The sequence below is a fragment of the Octopus sinensis genome, unplaced genomic scaffold (genome assembly GCF_006345805.1).
Source record: "Octopus sinensis unplaced genomic scaffold, ASM634580v1 Contig05167, whole genome shotgun sequence".
Classification (NCBI taxonomy): domain Eukaryota; kingdom Metazoa; phylum Mollusca; class Cephalopoda; order Octopoda; family Octopodidae; genus Octopus; species Octopus sinensis.
Window position 1 is genome coordinate 25,001 of NW_021828079.1, and position 10,319 is coordinate 35,319.

The 10,319-nt window shown below is 36.7% G+C and overlaps 4 non-coding genes across 4 annotated transcripts; 2 read left to right on the forward strand and 2 right to left on the reverse strand.

Moving 5' to 3' along the window:
- Positions 1-518: 518 nt before the first annotated feature.
- Positions 519-592, forward strand: Trnat-cgu. Its single transcript has one exon. It is a non-coding gene; the product is annotated as a tRNA-Thr (tRNA).
- A 1,333-nt stretch (positions 593-1,925) lies between these two features.
- On the forward strand, positions 1,926-1,999 carry Trnat-cgu. Its single transcript has one exon. It is a non-coding gene; the product is annotated as a tRNA-Thr (tRNA).
- Positions 2,000-4,006: 2,007 nt separating this feature from the next.
- Trnat-cgu lies at positions 4,007-4,080 on the reverse strand. Its single transcript has one exon. It is a non-coding gene; the product is annotated as a tRNA-Thr (tRNA).
- Positions 4,081-5,598: 1,518 nt separating this feature from the next.
- Positions 5,599-5,672, reverse strand: Trnat-cgu. Its single transcript has one exon. It is a non-coding gene; the product is annotated as a tRNA-Thr (tRNA).
- Between the last annotated feature and the right edge of the window lie 4,647 nt (positions 5,673-10,319).

Consider the following 10,319-nt stretch of genomic DNA (forward strand, 5'->3'; position numbering starts at 1 on the left):
TTTCTTTGCATGTACTTACAACTTATGTATGTTACTCTCCATTCATCTGGCGTTCTCTCTATGATACGCATTTCATTCCGTCATTCTAACTAAACCACACATTTCATTCTCTTATTCTATACATAGAACACGCTTCGTTCTTTCATTCTAGTTTATACCTCACACAGAAATGCATTATATAATGAATCACTCAAACATTTGCGATATAAATACATTAATCAATTAATCAATAGCTGAGCAGTCCCCGGACCAATTGAGATCAATGGGCGTGAAAATGGGGAATGTTGTTGTCGTTGCTGGCATACCTTCTCAAGTACACTTAAAATGATAATTCACGGGGTCGATAAAGTAAAGTACCATTCAAGAACAGGATCGATAAAATCGAAGAACGCCTCCTCCAAAACTTCAAGCCTTGTGTCTTTTAATAGAATGAATTATAAGCTGTAAGAATAAGAATATTGAGGTTTTAATTCACAGATCAGTTAAATAGTCCATTAATTGCTGTCAGGTTGCGTGGTGCCCCAATAGCTCAGTGGTTTAGAGCACTGGTTTCGTAAATCAGGAGTCGTGAGTTCGAATCTCACTTGGGGCAGTTTTCTTGGTACATCATTTATCGGTTTGAACGGCAGTTTTTTCTAGCGGTGTCATATGAAATTGTCACCCATAATTATGACCCTAGAATCGATCTATTGCATTTCAATCACTTTTAGGGTTGGGGTGGGGTGGAAGGGTATCTTTTTTTCTTCACAAATGTAAATAAACCCAATCTGTTTCTTAAACGAGGGACATATTCATATGGCACAGAATGTTTTTTATCTCAATGGACGTCAGTGATTGGTTGAAATTGCAGAAATTGAAGAAAAAAACAACAAATATCTTACAAACTATAGAATTTTCTCAATAAAGCCAAGAGAAAAAGATGTTTTATAAACACATTCTACCAGTATACGAAGTTTAAAATTTTTTAGTTACGTGGAAATTATTTTAAAAAACTGCCGTTCAACCCGAAAAGATCCCGTATCTCTTTTGCTCCACACACGAAACCAACAAATATTACGTAATGTTCAAATTTCTACGACGCGAGTGTATTGGCCAGGCTTACGTCATGAGATCGTAATATTAGATGGTGCGTCTGTTATTCCTTCACGATACGAACTAATGAAGTGAAATTGATATAACCGCCATTGTAATAGTGTATTGCATATGTCCGTAGAATAATTACCTCAAGAGAGTAGAAGAAAATGTTTGCCGCCTAAACTATATTGGGTAAAGGTTTGCACACCAAAATATAATTACATTATGCATAGTAGGTGGGAATCTTTTCGGTTTGAACGGCAGTTTTTAACATAATTTCTAGGTAACTAAAAAATTTTAAACTTCGTATACTGGTAGAATGTGTTTATAAAACATCTTTTTCTCTTGGCTTTATTGAGAAAATTCTATAGTTTGTAAGATATTTGTTGTTGTTTTTTCTTCAATTTCTACAATTTCAACCAATCACTGACGTCTAATGAGGTAAAAAAAAACATTCTGTGCCGTATGAATATGTCCCTCGTTTAAGAAACAGATTGGGTTTATTTACATTTGTGAAGAAAAAATATACTCTTCCCCCCACCCCTAGCCCTAACCCTAACCCTAAAAAAATGAATAGATCGATACTAGGGTCATAATTATGGGGGACAATTTCAAATGACACCGCTAGAAAAAAACTGCCGTTCAAACCGAAAAGATCCGTAGGTGGGAATAGCATGAATGCTACAACTTAAATTCCTTCCTCAATTTAGTATGTTTCAATATATTGTTAGGTGAACATGAACAGCAAATATCTAAACAATAATCATTATATTCATATTAGCAGCAGCAAATGACACTTTAAATAGATCGACCAAAGTAATAGTGCAATAACAAAGATCCCGAAGCGTGGTGCCCCAATAGCTCAGTGGTTTAGAGCACTGGTTTCGTAAACCAGGAGTCGCGAGTTCGAATCTCGCTTGGGGCAGTACTTGTTCGATAACTTTTTTTTTATATTTTAAATTGGGATAAATTTCTTTTGTTAAGGCGCGCGTGGTTATTTTAGTTAAGCGATACATTAATTCCTCCACTGTCGCTGCTGTTACGTTCCAAAACCTCCCGCAGAAATAATTAAAATATAGATACCTATCGGCCACAAAAACCCGCGATATAAATTTGCATATGTAAGCCAGAAAGATCCGTGATATACTGAGTGCGTGATAAGTGAGCCGCGATGTACTGAGTGTGCAATAGGTGAGCCGCGATATGGTGAGGGATTACTGTACACCATTGAATGCATTTCAGCGTATTACTGGTATGTGTAATTAGATCGTGTATACCACAGTGAAAGTAGACAAGTGTAGCAGGTAATAAAACAATATTTTTTTAATCATAGGCGCAGGAGTGGCTGTGTGGTAAGTAGCTTGCTTACCAACCACATGGTTCCGGGTTCAGTCCCACTGCGTGGCACCTTGGGCAAGTGTCTTCTACTATAGCCTCGGGCCGACCAAAACTTTGAGTGGATTTGGTAGACGGAAACTGAAAGAAGCCCGTCGTATATATGTATATATATATATATATATATATATATATATATATGTGTGTGTGCGTGTGTGTTTGTGTGTCTGTATTTGTCCCTTAGTATCGTTTGACAACCGATGCTGGTGTGTTTATGTTCCCGTCACTTAGCGGTTCGGCAAAAAGAGACCAATAGAATAAGTACTGGGCTTACAAAGAATAAGTCCCGGGGTCGAGTTGCTCGACTAAAGTTGGTGCTCCAGCATGGCCGCTGTCAAATGACTGAAACAAGTAAAAGAGTAAAGAGTAAAGGAGTATTTGGAATACCTGTTTGGAAATTTTCCAATATTTTTCAATAGGACTCGTTTCAGCAATGGACAAAGTAATAGCAAATCAACAGATACCACTGAATAATTAAGCCTTTTAGGGCAATTTACTTGCAATATGAGAGTCGCCAGATTAAACTGAGAGCAGGCAAACATTTATTTTTGAATGTTTCGGCGGGCATTGTATTGCAAATAATGAGATGGTTTGCAGACATCACAATGAGTTTAAATTTTTGTTTTAACCAATCATAAAACCGTGATGTAGAATGGAAAGGGAGAAATGAGATGCTAAAATGGCTAGAGAAGGAACAAACAGCAACAAGATTCTTAAGGCACGGGATGGGATGAGGCTGGCCCTTAAAATTACATGTACAGCTCAGTCTTCCCAGCTGAGTGGACTGGTGCAATGTGAAATAAAGTGTCTTGCTCAAGGACATGATGCACCGCCAGGAATCGAACTCATGATATATATACTCTTTTACTCTCTTTTACCTGTTTCAGTCGTTTGACTGCGGCCATGCTGGAGCACCGCCTTAAATCAAGCAACTCGACCCCGGGACTTATTCTTTTGTAAGCCCAGTACATATTCTATCGGTCTCTTTTGCCGAACCGCTAAGTAACGGGGACATAAACACACCAGCATCGGTTGTCAAGCAATGCTGGGGGGACAAACACAGACACACAAACATACACGCACACACACACACACACACACACACACATACATATATATATATATATATATATATATATATATAGGACGGGCATCTTTCAGTTTCCGTCTACCAAATCCACTCACAAAGCTTTGTTCGGCCCGCGGCTATAGCAGAAGACACTTGCCCAAGGTGCCACGCAGTGGGACTGAACCCGGAAGTATGTGGTTGGTAAACAAGTTACTTACCACACAGCCACTCCTGCGCCTATGTACATTTATAGTTACGTGTCTTTCCATTTTTAATATGGTAGAGGCCAATTCTTGGAAATTTGCCTGCTATTCTTAGCGAAATTTATCTTCGATAGTTCAAAATGATGTACGAAATTTTAAATACCAATAAATATCCTAAACACTACTCAATCTAAGATCATATTCTCTAACTGCGAAAATTTCGTAGCACAAAATTATCGTCAGTTTGTAAAAGAATGCAACTTACTGCCCCAAGTGAGATTCGAACTCACGACTCCTGGTTTACGAAACCAGTGCTCTAAACCACTGAGCTATTGGGGCACAACGAATAAAGGTATTTATTATTGCACTGTAACTCTGGTCGATCATATTAAAGCAACATCTGTCACTAATGTAAATGTAATGATTAAGCCGGCGATGTGTCTTGAATTCTGTGTGTGTACGTGTGTGTGTGTATGTGTGTGTTTGTGTGTGTTTGTGTATGTCCTATTAAATTTGAACTGATGTCTCTCGAATTCTGTGTATGTGTGTGTTTGTGTGTGTTTGTGTATGTCCTATTAAATTTGAACTGATGTCTCTCGAATTCTGTGTGTGTGTGTATGTGTGTGTTTGTGTATGTCCTATTAAATTTGAACTGATGTCTCTCGAATTCTGTGTGTGTGTGTATGTGTGTGTTTGTGTATGTCCTATTAAATTTGAACTGATGTCTCTCGAATTCTCACTGTATTGATCTAAGCCGCAATATTATTCAGAAGAATCGTTGAGTTTACTTTCTTTATGAATCACACTTACTTTTGATAATGTACTCGGAACCTCCCGGATATGTATTTAGGTCGTTAGAATAAGATCACCACTAAATTCTTCAGTGAACTGAGAAAGTTGTCAATTTTGGGTTCTTTTCGGTTTGAACGGCAGTTTTTACTAGCGGTGTCATATGAAATTGTCACCCATAATTATGACCCTAGTATCGATCTATTGCATTTCAATCTGTTTTAGGGTTAGGGTTAGTTAGGGTTAGGGGTGGGGGAAGGGTATCTTTTTTTCTTCACAAATGTAAATAAACCCGATCTGTTTCTTAAACAAGGGACATATTCATACGGCACAGAATGTTTTCACCTCAATAGACGTCATTGATTGGTTGAAATTGCAGAAATTGAAGAAAGAAAACAACAAATATCTTAGAAACTATAGAATTTTCTCAATAAAGCCAAGAGAAAAAGATGTTTTATAAATACATTCTACCAGTATACGAAGTTTAAAAGTGTTTAGTTACGTGGAAATTATTTTAAAAAACTGCCGTTCAAACCGAAAAGATCCCTATATTCATCAGTGAACTGAGAAAGTTGTCAATTTTGCTTATAGTTAACATTGTTATTTTTGTCTTTGTTGCTTAGCCCCTAGTCTATCTTTTATCAAAGATCTTCCAATCATGGTCCTTTCATCTATTTCTATTTCTATAAATACATTCTCCGATGAGTGATTGATTATTTAAATGGCAGTTTCAGTAATGGGTAGAGAGTTATATGTACGATTGAGTGTTACACATGTAACAGAGTGTTACATAAACAATTGGATTTAAAGCGGTTTCACGCCAACGGCTTCGATTTCATCTTTCAAAACCCCAGACACGTCCTGGAGATTTGTATGTGATTTGTAGCACGTAGAGCGACCACGTAGAAGCATTCCCATTTATTGACAGAGAAAAACATGTAAGAATTATGGGATACCAGTGCTATACTGGAATCCGTTCAACAGAACAACGACCTGGTCTTTAAACCAAATAGAAACCACCAAAAATACGAAATAATTGTCATCTAATAAAAACTGTACCAAGTAAACTGCCCCAAGTGAGATTCGAACTCACGACTCCTGGTTTACGAAACCAGTGCTCTAAACCACTGAGCTATTGGGGCACCACGCAAACTGACAGCAATTAATGGACTATTTAACTGATCTGTGAATTAAAACCTCAACATTCTTATTCTTAGAGCTTATAATTCATTCTATTAAAAGACACAAGGCTTGAAGTTTTGGAGGAGGTGTTCTTCGATTTTATCGATCCTGTTCTTGAATGGTACTTTACTTTATCGACCCTGTAAATTATCATTTTAAGTGTACTTGAGAAGGTATGCCAGCAACGACAACAACATTCCCCATTTTCACGCCCATTGATCTCAATTGGTCCGGGGACTGCTCAGCTATTGATTAATTGATTCGTGTATTTATATCGCAAATGTTTGAGTGATTCATTATATAATGTATTTCTGTGTGAGGTATAAACTAGAATGAAAGAACGAAGCGTGTTCTATGTATAGAATAAGAGAATGAATGTGTGGTTTAGTTAGAATGACGGAATGAAATGCGTAGCATAGAGAGAACGCCAGATGAATGGAGAGTAACATACATAAGTTGTGAGTACATGCAAAGAAAACAATTATATGTCCAGAAGAGAGTTACATACATGTGATAGAATTGTTTCATATGCAGGCATGGGTGTGGTAAGAAGTTTGCTTCCCTGTCTCATGGTTCTGGGTTCAGTCCCACTGTGTGGCACCTTGGGCAAGTTTCTTCTACTATAGCCTCGGGCCGACCAAAGCCTAGTGAGTCGATTTCTTTGACGGAAATCGAAAGAAGCCTATATTATATATATATATATATATATATATATATATATATATATATGACCATCCCTCATTAAACACACACACACTCTCTCACAATGATAAAAGAAATATAATTTATGGTCTACCTCCCCGCCACCACACACTCAGCCTAGTGAGTCGATTTCTTTGACGGAAATCGAAAGAAGCCTGTTATATATATATATATATATATATATATATATATGATACCATCCCCTATATATACCCACAAAACACACACTCTCTCACAATGATAAAAAGAAATATAATATCAGTGACACTGTGAAATGGTCAAAACTGAAATTCTTTTTCCCAAGACCTTAGAACCCCCTTGGAGTTAATATTCTGTCCAGCAGACCAAAAAATTATTTACTTCTTCTACCCTCTCCCTTCCCCTCTTTTTCTTTAGCACTCATCCCAAAATACAAAAACACACACACACATACACACATGTTCTCTCTCTCACTTTCTCCTCATCCATCACCCTCTTGTACTGTCTTATATTCCTCCCCACCACTACAAACTCAATACCACTATAAAATGGTCGAAACTCCTCACACAGGAACTTAGTTTGATTTGAAAACCCCACTAGAATGGGAGAAAGCGCTAATACATGATCTAAGTTATATGATATATAAAAAATGTAATATACAAATAAATATCTGTAAATATAAACCATCCGATTTTCTAAGTACCTCATTTCTTCTAATAATATATTTTTAATTATATATATATATATATATATATATATATATCCCTGTTTCTTTCTGTGGAAGAGCGTAGGCTCGAAACTTTAAAAGACTTTTCCCTTCTCGAGCGTTAAACTAATACTGCTGTATGTTGTCTACACCACCTGTCTTCGTCTTCCGTTTTTTGTGATCCGAGATACGTAACATTGCTTTCGAAATTTGGCACAGGGTCAAACAATTTTGAGTGAGTGGGTAGGTTGATTACATCAACCCCAGAAATCAACTGAGGCGTATTTTGTTGATCCCTGAAAAGAGGGTAGGTAGATTCGACCCCAACGGAATTTGAAATGAGAACGTAAAGTTGGAAGAAATGGCTTTAAGCATTTTTCATCATGGTTGAACTTGATAAAGACAATGTTGTGAGACAGCGATCAAAACAGGGAACAGGGAACAAAACAGGGAACAACGATCAAATCTTCAGCCAGTAATCCTTCCATGTATTTGCACATTCAACTGAGTGGCATTCCATCGGTTATGCCGAGGGTTCCAGATAATCCGATCAACGGAACATCCTGCTCAACAGTACTCCACAAAAACGCAGTTCTTAAGATTCTTAAGAGTGGAGGCACATGGCCTAGTGGTTAGAGCAGCGGACTCGCGGTCGAGGGATCGCGGGTTCGAATCTCAGACCGGGTGATGTGTGTGTTTATGAGCGAAACACCCAAGCCTCACGCGGCTCCGGCAGAAGGTAATAGCGAACTTCTGCTGACTCTTCCGCCACAACTTTCTCTCACTCTTTCTTCGTGCATCGTGCAGCTCACCTGCGACGTACCGGCGTCCCGTCCAGGTGGGGAACCTATGCTCCAAGGAAACCGGGAAACCGGCCCTAATGAGCCAGGCGTGGCTCGAGAAAGAAGGAAGAAAGAAATTTCAATGGTTTAGGGCACCGATGTAACGTGTTCGAACCCTATTTGGAGAAACGTTCTTTCAGTAAATTTTCTTTATTTAACGCTGAAATGTTTGTTTTGGCGTGGATCAAGTTATTATTTTTTAATGAAAAGATCATGAATTGACTCTTGTATAGCACTGGTGATTTTAATGCTACCATCTTGCGTGGCAAAGACGAAATTGATAAAAACGAAGATAGATTGTAATGGCTTCTAGGCCTACCGAAAAACGGTGCTCTGATAATTGTTGTTTTTTTTTAACAATGCTATCGTTTCTTGCTCTGTTGATCTATACAATACTGCAATGGTTATATATTTCTCGAAACACTAAAAAAGTAGCTTCTGTGAAATCGCTTGAATTGTTAGAAAAAGCAGTTGATACTTTCTTCCTTCCTTCTTTTCTTTCTTTCTTTCTTTCCATCTTTCTTTCTTTCTTTCTTTCTTTCTTTCTTTCTTTACTTTTCTTCTCATCTTTCATTCATTCATTCATACATTCGTCCATTCATTGAATTCTTTCCTTCACACGCTCTCTCTCTCTCTCTCTGTCCTCAGTCGCTCTCTCTCTTTGTCTCAGTCTGTCTGTCTGTCTGTCTGTCATTCTGTCTCCTTCTCTCTCTGCCTCTATCTGTCTCCTCTCCCTTCTCCTTCTCACTCTATGCCTCCAATTTTTCTAGGGTTTCAGATAAAACATTTTTACAAATGATTTTCATAGCTAACGCAATCTATTTAAAGATTAACTAAGAAAAAAGAGACCCCCCGCCCCGCCATCACAAAAAAATTGCATAAATGAAAACATGGAGTAAAATCTTGGAAAGATTTCTGAAGTTCAGTATCATTATTGGTAATTTCAAAATGTCAGCCATTCTTCTATTCGGTATATCGACATCCGGTTATTTCATGTCCTCCAGCCTTTCTTTAACGGTCATACTTCTTGCCATTAAAACTCCTTTTCTTGTTGAACAATAAACCTAATAGCAGTGACTGAAAGAACCACATCCTGTCCAGAACACAGAATACTCACGAATGGTCATAGACCACACACACGCACACGCACACACACACACACACACACACACACCACACACACGTATGTATAATATCTATATTATATATATATATATATATATATATATATATACATACATATACATATAAACATATATATATATGCATTTATGTATATATATATGTATAGTATATATATATATATATACATACTATACATATAAACATATATATATGCATTTATGTAATATATATATGTATTATATATATATATATATAAACATATACATATGCATTATTATATATATTTGTATATATATATATAAACATATGTATAAACGTATGCATTTATGTATATATATGTATATATATATATATATATATATATATATATATATATATATACTTATATATATTATATATAAACATATTCATATGCATTTATATATATATATTGTGTATATATATAAACATATATAATATATTATGCATTTATAGGTTAAATAGATGTTTGTTACGAGTGTAATGCATGTATACAAACACACGCGTAAGTTTTGAAGTCCACTACCAATGAGACATACGCATTCGTACATACATTCCATTCACACATATACACATGCATGTTATATACTTGTGTACACACACGTGCGCAGGCACACAAACACATACAACACACACGTATAGACACACACACACATATATGCGCTCAAGCACGTACATACAAAGGTCAGAAAGGAACATACACTTGCATAGATATGTTGTGTATATACATACATACATATATGCATGCCTACATACATACATACATAAATACATACATACGTCTATGTATGTATGTATGTATGTATGTATGTATGCATGTATGTATGTATGTATGTATGTATGTATCTATCTATCTATCTATCTATCTATCTATCTATCTATCTGTCTGTCTGTCTGTCTGTCTGTCTGTCTGTCTGTCTGTCTGTCTATCTATCTATCTATCTATCTATCTATCTATCTATCTATCTATTGTTCAAAGTTACAGAAAAACAAAAGACGAAGACAGGTGTAGGAAAAACAAGCAGGTGTATTCGTTTAACACTCGGGGAAAATGGAAAAGTCTTTGACGTTTCGAGCCTACGCTCTTCGACAGAAAGGAATAATAGGGAAAAATGGACAGAGAATGAAAAAAAAAAAAAAACGGCGAGAGAAAAAGTACACACATACACGCTCACACACATACACACACACGCACGCACACGCACACACATACACACACGTATATGTATGTCTGT